Source organism: Manis pentadactyla, chromosome 5, assembly GCF_030020395.1.
Source record: "Manis pentadactyla isolate mManPen7 chromosome 5, mManPen7.hap1, whole genome shotgun sequence".
Classification (NCBI taxonomy): Eukaryota; Metazoa; Chordata; class Mammalia; order Pholidota; family Manidae; genus Manis; species Manis pentadactyla.
In genome coordinates, this window is record NC_080023.1 from 130,607,332 (window position 1) to 130,620,384 (window position 13,053).

Below are 13,053 nucleotides of genomic sequence, written 5' to 3' on the forward strand. Positions count from 1 at the left end.
AACATGAGTGACCTCTTCTTGAACATATCTCCTCGGGCAAGGAAAACAACAGCAAACATGAACAAGTGGGACTATATTAAGCTGAAAAGCTTCTGTATAGCAAAAGACACCATCAATAGAACAAAAAGGAACCTTACAGTATGGGAGAATATATTTGAAAATGACACATCCGATAAAGGCTTGACGTCCAGAATATATAAAGAGCTCACACACCTCAACAAACAAAAAACAAATAACCCAATTAAAAAATGGGCAGAGGAACTGAACAGACAGTTCTCCAAAAAAGAAATACAGATGGCCAACAGACACATGAAAAGATGCTCCACATCGCTAATTATCAGAGAAATGCAAATTAAAACTACAATGAGGTATCACCTCACACCAGTAAGGATGGCTGCCATCAAAAGACAAACAACAACAAATGTTGGCGAGGCTGTGGAGAAAGGGGAACCCTCCTACACTGCTGGTGGGAATGTAAATTAGTTCAACCATTGTGGAAAGCAGTATGGAGGTACATCAAAATGCTCAAAACAGACTTACCATTTGACCCAGGAACTGCACTCCTAGGAATTTACCCTAAGAATGCAACAATCAAGTTTGAGAAAGACCAATGCACCCCTATGTTTATCACAGCACTATTTACAATAGCCAAGAATTGGAAGCAACCTAAAGGTCCATCGATAAATGAATGGATAAAGAAGATGTGGTACATATACACAATGGAATACTACTCAGCCATAAGAAAAGGGCAAATCCTACCATTTGCAGCAACATGGATGGCGCTGGAGAGTATTATGCTCAGTGAAACAAGCCAAGTGGAGAAAGAGAAATACCAAATGATTTCACTCATCTGTGGATTATAAGAACAAAGGAAAAACTGAAGGAACAAAACAGCAGCAGAATCACAGAACTCAAGAATGGACTAACAGGTACCAAAGGGAAAGGGACTGGGGAGGATGGGTGGGTAGGGAGGGATAAGGGGGGGGAAGAAGAAGGGGGATATTAAGATTAGCATGCATGGGGGGGTGGCAGAAAGGGGAGGGCTGTACAACACAGAAAATGCAAGTAGTGATTCTACAACATTTTGCTATGCTGATGGACAGTGACTGTAAAGGGGCTTAAAGGGGGGACCTGGTATAGGGGAGAGCCTAGTAAACATAATATTCGTCATGTAAGTGTAGATTAATGATACCAAAAAAAAAAAAAGAAGGGCAGTTCCTGTGTGGTGACCTCCAATGAGTTCTACACAAGAGTATAAAGGGCATATAAAAGTTTAGGCAAAGAGGATCAAAGCCTAATTTGGCTACCCCGAAAATGAACTAAGATACGATATGAAAGAGAACTTCCAACATCAGCACTCTCGGGAAGACTCATGCCAGAAGATGATCATCAAAAAACCCCAACAAAGATCCACGCACTGCTACAGCTGTAGATGCACTCATCCCACCAGCTCCTGGACTTGCCATGGGAATTAAGGAGATATCTCAGCTGGCCTGTGCATACAGTAAAACAACAAATTTGATGCACTCATCCCACCAGCTCCTGGACTTGCCATGGGAATGAAGGAGATATCTAAGCTGGCCTGTGCATACAGTAAAACAACAAATTTGACTGGATCTATACTGTTGGAACTCAACCAAGAATTAGGAGAAGTGCAAATTGTAGCGCTCCAAAATCTTACAACTACAGACTATTTACTGTTAAAAGAACATATGGGATGTGAACAGTGCCCAGGAATGGGTTGTTTTAATTTGTCTGATTTTTCTCAAACTATTCAAATTCAGTTAGATAATAACCATCATATCATTGATAAGTTTTCACAAATGCCTAGGGTGCCTAACTGGTCTTCTTGGTTTCACTGGAGATGGCTGGTAATTACAGATATGCTTTGGTTATGTAACTATACTCCTATTATGTTAATGTGTGTGCGCAATTTAAGTAGTAGCTTAAAATCTATACATGCTGAAGTTACTCTACAAGAAGATATGTCAAAGAAATAATCAATCTTCCCATGTTTTCTCCCGCCTGCTACTTCTATAGCTTTTCTTCTTCCTTCCTAATTACAACGAATTCTTAAATAGAATTCGTGCCTCATATCAAATTTACCGAGTATCATAACTCCTCCAAGTGGTAAAGATACCTCAAGACAAATGCTGGGCATAGAAGCCACAGGGCATAAATATGCAAAGAAATAAAAAGCTAACCATTTCAAACAATAAGGCTTCTCTCTCACTTACCAACTTAACATTTCCCTGTATGGCCCCGGAAGATGACTGGTTAGCCAGAGACGGGTAAGATTCCTCAAGGGAGGAACAACCTAAAACAGGCACAGTCGCAGGGGGGTCATCAGGTGAGAAATTGGGGATCAACAGAGGTGAGGCTTAGAACCTCACCCCCCCTGTTCTGAGAGAAATCTTCTGCATATGTGGATGTTTTATTGCCCTTGTCTAGCTTGGATTAACACATAGTCTACAGGCACACACCTGATCATCTACATTTGCTCTCTTACAACACTAAACTATGTTTTCTACTTTTATGTTGTATCTACCTACCACTTCAGCATTTTATTAAAAATAATAAAGAGAGAAATGTGGTATCCACATATAAATCAAGTATAAAAATCAAATGTGTATTCATATTTGAACTGACTGTTTAGAGTTCATAATGCATGAGCAAAACCAAAAGTTTCTGTGATGACTGCCCTTGTACTGTTCACCATGTAACTTATTCACTATGTAAGAATTTGTTCTCCATGTAAGAACTTGTTCGTTATGCTTCAGAAGATTGGAGACTGACGAAAATTAGGCTTGGGGTGGATTAATGATTGTGCATTGAGCATTGACTCCCCTATACAGAATTTTATTGTTGTTAAGAACCATTTGATCAATAAATATGAGAGATGCCCTCACAAACAAACAAAAAAAAAAGTACACACTTCCAAATGTAAAATAAATAAGTAACCGGGATGTAATGTATAGCATAAGGAATATAGTCAAAATATTGTAACAACTTGGTATGGTGATAGCTGGTACCTAGAATTATCATGTATATAAATGTTGAATCACTGTGTTGTACACCTGAAACTAATGTAATGTAATACTGTGTGTCAACTACCCTTCAATAAAAAATAATTATCTAAAAAAAAAAAAAAAAAGTTTAGGCAAAGAGGATCAAAGCCTAATTTGGCTACCCAGAAAATGAACTAAGATACGATGTGAAAAAGAACTTCCAACATCAGCAGTCTCTGGAAGACTCATGCAAGAAGATGATCATCAAAAAACCCCAACAAAGATCCACGCACTGCTACAGCTGTAGATGCACTCATACCACCAGTTCCTGGACTTGCCATGGGAATGAGGAAGGAGATATCTAAGCTGGCCTGTGCATACAGTAAAACAACAAATTTGACTGGATCTATACTGTTGGAAATCAATCAAGAATTAGGAGAAGTGCAAATTGTAGCGCTCCAAAATCTTACAACTACAGACTATTTACTGTTAAAAGAACATAAGGGATGTGAACATTCCCCAGGAATGGGTTGTTTTAATTTGTCTGATTTCTCTCAGACTGTTCAAGTTCAGTTGGACAATATCCACCATATCATAGATAAGTTTTCACAAATGCCTAAGGTGCCTAACTGGTTTTCTTGGTTTCACTGGAGATGGCTGGTAATTACAGGTATGCTTTGGTTATGTAACTATACTCCTATTATGTTAATGTGTGTGCGCAATTTAAGTAGTAGCTTAAAACCTATACATGCTGAAGTTACTCTACAAGAAGATACGTCAAAGAAATAATCAATCTTCCCATGTTTTCTGCCGCCTGCTACTTCTATAACGTTTCTTCTTCCTTCCTAATTACAACCCTTAAATAGAATTCGTGCCTCATATCGAATTTACTGAGTATCATAATTCTTCCAAGTGGCAAAGATACCTCAAGACAAATGCTGGGCATAGAAGCCACAGGGCATAAATATGCAAAGAAGTAAAAAGCTAACCTTTTCAAACAATAAGGCTTCTCTCTCACTTACCAACTTTACATTTCTCTGTATGGCCCCGGAAGATGACTGGTTAGCCAGAGACGGGCAAGATTCCTCAAGGGAGGAACAACCTAAGACAGGCACAGTCGCAGGGGGGCCATCAGATGAGAAATTGGGGATCAACAGAGGTGAGGCTTAGAACCTCACCCCCCCTGTTCTGAGAGAAATCTTCTGCATCTGTGGATGTTTTATTGCCCTTGTCTAGCTTGGATTAACACATAGTCTACAGGCACACACCTGATCATCTACATTTGCTCTCTTACAACACTAAACTATGTTTTCTACCTTTATCTTGTATCTACCTACCACTTCAGCATTTTATTTAAAAAAATAATAATATAGAGAGAAATGTGGTATCCACATATAAATCAAGTATAAAAATCAAATGAGTGTTCATATTTGAACTGTTTATAGTTCATAATGCATGTGCAAATCCGAAAGTTTCTGTGATGACTGCCCTTGTACTGTTCACCATGTAACTTATTCACTATGTAAGAATTTGTTCTCCATGTAAGAACTTGTTCGTTATGCTTCACAAGATTGGAGACTGACGAAAATTAGGCTTGGGTTGGATTAATGATTGTGCATTGAGCATTGACTCCCCTATAGAGAATTTTATTGTTGTTAAGAACCATTTGATCAATAAATATGAGAGATGCCCTCACAAAAAAAAAAAAAGTGCACACTTCCAATTGTAAAATAAATAAGTAACCGGGATGTAATGTACAGCATAAGGAATATAGTCAAAATAATGTAACAGCTTGGTATGGTGATAGCTGGTACCTAGAATTATCCTGTATATAAATGTTGAATTACTGTGTTGTACACCTGAAACTAATGAAATACTGTGTGTCAACTATTCAATAAAAAATAATTATCTACAAAAAAAAAGAAATCTAGCTTGCAGAAATATCTGTACCAGTATACAATTTTCTGCATGTATGTTCATTGCAGCACTGCTTGCAACAGAAAAAGTGGGGGGTACATAGAAGGAGGGATGGAAGGAGGAAAAAGGTTAAAGATAGGAAAGAGCCTAAACTCACTAACAGGAGACTGATAATATAATGTATAGTAAAACAGTATCATGGAATATAGTGTGATCATTAGAAAGAATAATGAATATCTACGTGCAGTGCCATAATAAAAGCACATACTTGTACTGAAAGGGAACATATGTACTGGCACTGATGTTCAAATTGATATATAGTTAAGAAAGGAAATCTGAATATATATGTAATGATACCATTATATCTTTTTAAAGTGTGAGTATAAGGTCTAAATACATAAATAGAACTATATAATACATACATGTATATATGGACATATACAGAAAAACAAATCCGGAAAAACTCACAGAAAATAATAGTGATTACTTTTGGAGACAGGTGTGGGATTCAGTATTTGTGAAGGTGACTTGCACTTTTACTCTAGCTGAGGGTGACCGATATTTTCTGTAAAAGGTCCAGCAACTAAGTATCTCAGGCTTGTGGGCCCTTAGGGTCTCTGCCGCAACTACTCAACTCCACTGCTGAGGAAGGAGTGTGGCTACTTACATTCAGTAAAATTTTATTTATGAACAATGAAATTTGCATTTCATATAATTTTCACATGTCACAAAATACCACTCATTTGATTCTCAATCATTTAAAAATATACAAACCATTCTTAGCTCCTGGGCCATACAAGAACAGGCACCAGGGCAGATCTGGCTTGGAAGCTGCAGTTTCCTGACCCCTGCCGCAGAGCTACACTGCTGCCCAATTACTGGAGCCATGTGCAAGGCACCACCACCAAGCACTTGAAATGGGGCTAGTCCAAATTGCAATGTGCAGTTAAGTGTAAAATTAGAAAGACTTAGTATAAAAAAAAGCATTCCTAATAATTTTTCTGTTGGTAATAACACTGAAATGATAATGTTTTGATATACTGAGTTAAATAAAATGTATTTTGATTTAATCTCACCTGTTTCTTTTTGCTTTGTTAATGTGGCTATTAGAAAATTTTATATTTTATATGCAGCTCACATCGTATTTCTACTGGACAGAATTGCTTTATGTACTTACATATTATTTTTAATTGTTTTGCAGCAAGCTTCTATTTATTATTTCAATAATTTAGATAATACTGAGCTGTATTAACAATTAATGTCTATATAATCTACAAATCAAATATTTTAAATTCACACTAACCTGAGAAATTATATTATTAATTTTTCTAATGAAATTACTGTATTATTGTAGTAACTATAGGAAACCACCTTTTATCACTGCTCTATTAATTCTACTTAAAACCTCTAAACTTTCTGTTGTCCTTATAAAGAAAATGTATACAAAACAAATATCCAGTTGAATAGTAAGTTTGTAAGTTTTGTCTAGATAGCCATCAAAATAGTCTGTCAATGTAAGAATAGTCTCATTAACAATAGCTACTTAAATATTGCATAAATCCTGATCTATCAACCTTGTAGAGATGTAGGAAAGCAGCATAAACAATTTTCTTTGAGATATTTTCCCCATTCCTTTTCAGAATGTTTCTTCATTTGAATTCACTGTCTATCACACTTTAAGTTCTCTTCTATTTTAACTATTAAATGAGATAAACACCTAAAGGTCATGAACATACCTAGTACACTAGTAAAAGATTAATAAATGTTAATGGGTTTTAGGATTTTAGCTTTATCTCCACCTTACAAACAGGCTATATTCTAAAAAGTCTGTTAGTAAGTCAATTGTTTAGAACCTGCCATGCATTTCCAAACATATATACATATGTATATGTGGTTTAAAATAATAAAGTAATACACAGAAAAAACATATTTAAAAGTGCTGCTTCAAGATCAGAATAGGGTTGCTAAGAGTAAGTTTCCTCTCTCTGGAATCAAAGGGGCTCCCTTCCCAATTTTCTAGCACTCAGGACACACTTAAGCAAATAGTAATCACTTGACAAATTCTTGGTTAACGCAATTGCTTATGTTCACTCCAGATTTTTTAATTCTGGGGGATTTCTTGTATGAAAAGGAAAAAATGTAAGACAATAATATAATATCTTCTTATATTTAGAGGGCTTTATGGGAAGAGAGACTTATAGTCTGGCATCAAAGGCATGAACTAGGACTGATAGCTGCAAATTACAATGACATAGTTAGCCTCACCATAAGAACTTTCCAATATGTATTTATATTTGTAAGCATATAAGATACATAAAGAACAAATTAAAACAATTACTTTGGAAAACATTCCATTATCTAACTCCTGTAACAAGTTTATGCACAGCAATCAATCTTAATATACCATTCACAAGTCAACATTTATCTTATTAAAAACCAAACTTTTAACAATTATAAATTTGATTAAAAAATTTTTACTGTGTAATTAAACAAATCTTTCAACACCAAAGTCTGCCATTTACTCTTACGGTTAAGTTAGTTTTATTTGTTTTTAACTTATTTTGGATATATATGCTTTTTCTTTTGGAAGAGATGATCTGCTCGAATGTTACATACTTCTTCTATTAGATAATTATATATATTTTAACAACATACTATAAGTACCAAAGATAACTTGCTTGCTTTCAAGCTGGTACTAATTTTCTCAAGCATAATTTCTGGCATTTTTGTCCAAATTCCAATAGCTTGTGGCTTTAGGCATGTTTGTGAAATTTCCGTATGTCTATCTAAAGCAAAAAAACAGTTTGAATTACCTTTTCAGTATTATCCCTATGTAATTTCCCTATATAGTGACAAGATTAAACTAACTTTAAGTACTTCATTTTCAAGAACTCAACACTAGGCTTACTGAAGAGTCAGATCCAATTATAAGATTACTTCACAAACTGGGTATTTTGGGGTAATAATTAGTAATTTGCAAGTCCATCTGACAAGTCTGCTGTGGTTTAAGTCATTAGGTTTTTTTAAAAAACAGCTTATGAGGCAACTTATCAGTCAATTGTAAATAGCACACAGTGTCTGTATGAGATAGATTGATGAAATGATTTCATATTAAGCTTTTTAATGCAAATTATTGAACGAATAATAAAATCGTTTAAAATCCACCAAAACTGATATTGATTTTTCATGTGTACACTAGCCTATCACTTTTAAGCAAAATTCTCAGCCTAGAATGCAGATAGATACATAAAAATATTCTTAAGTATCTCAACATTAGAAGTGCACAGAAAAGAACAAAATTGGGCAAATTATTTTCTCTTTATATTATCATAGTTATATCTTCTAAAATGTATATTACAAAACTTTATTAATAAATACAACAAATAATCAATTTGTCAGATCATCAAAATTTGGAGTTTCTTCTTCAAGTAAGTGATGGCAACAAATAACACAACTACCTGGCTCAGACTGATGCCTTCTTTGATAATTACAAATTAATTTGTAAATGTAAGGTGACATATCTTCAATTGGACTTGTAGAGAAAAGGGACTTGATGTTAATTTCACTGAACCTCTTAAATTTTGAAACATTGAGAGGTTTGTATAAAGTTATAAAAGTATATATATATTTTAAAAAGCTATATGTATTCACTCTAATCAGGTGTGTGTAGAGATATGGTAGAAACCATAGAATGACTAGCTCCTCCCAACAAAATAATAAATAGAAATATGCTTTTGCTTAAAATTCAAAAGGATTCTTTTTACCTGTAAGAGCCATTTAATGACATTCCAAACATGTAAAAACTGTCAGAGATATTGTTGAATGGAAATGTTATTATACTCTAAAAAGTTAAACTTTCTATGTAAGCAAGATATGCAAGTAAACTTGTTATTCAGAAATAAAAAATGTATTTTAGTATTGCCATTGTTTCCCATATCATGCATTTTATTACTCTAAAAAATAATTTTAAAAAGAAAGAAAAATTTAAACTTCTAGCTCAAGCTCATAGTCCTCAAGTGAGAAGGTTGTGACTTACTGGTCAGTTTTCTTATTTTTACACCCCTAGTGTAGCCGAATGTTATTTTCTACAGTGGCTATAAAAACTAGTAGTACAGCTTGACCTTAAAAGGGGAGGCCTCTAGTTTTTGGTCTTGTTTTTTAGGAATCATTTAACTGGACCCCATTATTATGATCTCAAGAATAATAATGTCTTTGACACCATTTATTCTCATATTGTACTAATAATCACATTAGCTTAAAATATATTCACTACTCAGAAAAGTATTTTTAGTCTAAAATATCTGAATCTCAGGAGACAGTGACTCAAGATTTTTAAATAGGAGTTAAATTGCAAAAACTTTGCATTTTGTGAGGGAAATAAGAAGGGATGACAGTGAGATGAAATTGGCATCAAGTTTTCTAGTCTCCTCCTCCCAGAAGGACAGAGGTCCATTTTTCCTGGGCCCTGGTCTCTAGCTGCATTTGAGTGCACAGAGTAGAGATGAACTGAGGAGTAAGAGAGGGCAGCTCAACAGGGAGGCACACAGGTACTACGAAAAGTACTTCCCTCCTCTGTTCCCCACTGGGACTGGGGGTAAAAATAACAAAGTCATATGAACACAAGTGTGAAATTATCTTAAGAGATTCAAAATACTTGAACATTTTCAACAAAAAGCCTTTAGAAGGGCTAAAAAGAAATGAGAACCAATTTTCAGAAATGGGTAAAATTAACATAAGACTTAAAAATAATTTTTAAAACTTCATCTCTACAGCAGTTTTATTTCCTCTGTAACCTCAAATTTTGCTACAAAATACTAGTATCCCGACCTGCTTATTTATTTCTTTCCATTGCAAAGATAGTATTTTAAAGCTACTTTCACAGAATTGTTTTATTAATCACAAATGTAGCAAGTATCTCATTTCTAAAAGACACTTAACTTCTTGAATATCAAGTACAAAGTTATATTTTCAAAAAAGTTTGTCTTTCTAAGGAAATTTGGGACACATCAGAAATCTACTTGCTGCCCTAGAAAAAACAACATTTCTCTTTGAGCACTACCTGGATATGTCAGGTTTCTGAAAGTTTGTCAGGCCCCTTTCTCCGTGCTTCTCTCTGACAACAGCAAATCCCAAATCTAGGGAAGCTTCCTACAACAGAATTTTTTTGTCGAATAATTTTTGGCCCTAAGGTTAACTAACACATCAGAGATTTTCAATAAACACCACGTTCTTGTTAGAAAGCCAAGAGATTCTACTAAACATTTTTGTCTAAAATATCATTTATCTGCCACAGCCCACATATTGTTTTCAGTGCTAAGTATGATGTGTAAAATTACAGAAACCTAAATGATGAAAAAAGGTACCAAACCATATAGAAAAGGCTACCCCTTGTGTATAAAATGGTAGTATGCCTAAAGATGAACAGGCTATCCCAGAAGAAACAACTAAGAGTACCTCAAAGAAGGGAAACTAGGAGGCTGACAAATAGGAGTGGGAGGGACAACTCTTTTCACTGTATTCCCTTTCGTAGTATTTCCATTTTTTAAAAATGAGTGCCAGCATTATTTTGAAGGAAAAAAAAAAACAACAAAAAAACATTCCTCAGAAATACATTTCCTGTGAAATCTAATTTAGTCAATAGTATTTAAGAATTTACTAAGTATAAATTTCCATATATAATTTGGCAGATAATAATCTGATGAAATGAATTTGATGGAAAGCTTTAATGGAATATCTGTTAGATTATTTTGTGTCTTTATAAAAATATACTTATACATCCTCCAGACAACATCTATTTTCAGAATCATCTGCACACACTTCCAGCATGAAGGTATGTACTTTCTAGAATGAGACATAAATAATTAATAGGGAGAAACATTGATGATTGTGGAATTTTCTTTTCTTTTCAGAACTGCTCACCTCCAGTGAAGGAAGGTTATTTAGGGTATCAAGTTCCCAAGCAGCCAGAAAGTGACTCTCCACAGAGAGCCTCCAGATATCATAAAGTACTTTTTTAGTTAAAGATGGCAACCTTCCTGATGTAAATGAACTTGGAACAGGACCCAATATAGTTGAAAAATGAAATAAGCAACAACTTGTAGTATAGCCACTTGATGTGAACTGCTACCCGAAAGTTCTATAAAAAAATTACATGACATGAAACATATAGCCTGAAAACAGAGTAAATAATAATTGGGGGGGGGGAAGCTTTAATTATAAACACTTCTTCAATTTGGATAACTAATTAATATGAAGATTATTATTTCATTTTTGAAATGTTTGAACTTGAAAAATAAAATATAATGGTTCACAAGTGACTTTTATATCCAGAGATATTATAACACAACTATTTTACCTACCCTTCTGTCTCTGAGGAAAGTTTGAAATGACTTTCTACTATTTTTCATTTAAGCTAACTCAAGTAAACAACACAACTTGAATTAAACTAAACCTTAACAGCCAAACTGCAGTTTTCAGGATTCCAGCAACCACTTAAACACATACATAAGTGTTTCTTTGTGTATTGCTAATTTTAAAAATTAAGCAGGCAATTCCAGTGCAGGTGAGGATGAAGCCCTTGCCCAAGTGTTTCAAATTCAGGAAAAATCTGTAAAGGTGGCATCATGTTAAAATAGCAATCTATTTTAAAATTAGCAATACTGATCTTGCTAAGTCAATAACTGATGTCTGCAAACAATTTATGTAACCTTTCCTTTTGTTTTTTTAGTATTTTAAAATACTACTCTACACACTTGCCTGGTTGATGCTTCTTCCCATAGATGACCATACAGGTTCCTCTCTACCCTGCCACTCCCACCCCCAGAGAGGGTAGGTTCTTTGCAAAACTCACTGTAATGAGCAAAACAATGATTAAAACAGTAAGAGCACATTGATAAAAGACATTCCAACCAAAAGGCTGAAACCAAACCAGAAAAGGAATAGTAACACTTATTCTTGCCTTCAAGACCTGTACTGTTAGGTTAAACTGGACTCTGTTTACACATCCTTTTCTTCTTCTTTTAAACAATAAAATCTTGCTTAAGAAAGCATTCTTCTTTTTTTTTCTCCTGCTCCAGAGAAACTTAAAAATTGTATTTTCATTTCCCCATTATTTTTTTCACTGCATTTTTCACTCAATTTCAAAATACAGTCAATATGCTTTGCACATTTCTTTTGTCTTATGCTTTGTTGTGTTCAGCATTTGGTGGGGAATTCACAATGTCTAAGTTCTTTGCTGTGCAGGTAAATTTGGAAATCAAAGGATAACAAAGTTTTAAAAAAAATATGTCTATGGTTTTGAGTTTTCCAAGGAACTACCATTTTTTACCTGACTTGTATATACATTTCATATTCCTTGAACAGGTTATATTTTTCCAACAACAATAAAAAGACCCAATTCGGACAGCTGGAAATATCTCGATTTGGGTTTTTTCTTGTTTTTCTCTTGACCATGATAGTGATAAACTGGATATTTACTTGTTTTTAAAGCGAGAGGAAAAACAAAAGGAAAAAAGGCTGTAAAGAACTTCACAGGTGCAAACTGAACACAAAACATTCTAACAACAAAAAAAAAATGTACCCTCTTTCTCTTACCCAACTCCATCCCCAAAGAGTAAAACCAGAATACTTACAAGTTAGCATCTGTGTATGTGGGTGCCTCTGTATGCGGAGCTTTCTCTCTTCTTTGGATTTGGATACTTTGAGCTAATTTGGGAGTGCCCGTTCGGTTGCCTACAAAGTGATGCTTAAGGATCTAAAGATGCATAAATTAGAAGCCCTACAATGGCCGAGGGCTGTCTTTGTACCTCATCTCTTTATGCGCTCTTATGGTGGAACCCAAGAGCTGTTTTTTTTTGTTTTGTTTTGTTTTTTTTTAACACGTTATATGATGAACCGAGTTAAGGGCTGGCAGCTGGAGAAGACGAGGCGAGCCCAGCAACACCCCAACCTGGCACCACATTCTTTCCTCCCTGATTATGCTGGACTTTTCTACAAAGTCACTTGAGAGGAACTGGGGTCTGCATGGGAAGACACGCGGAGACCTTCACGTCAAACCTCGACAAAAACATCGGACTTTCTGTTTCTGGTGATCCAGGTCTGAGGTAACCGCGCGGACAGAGGCGGGAAG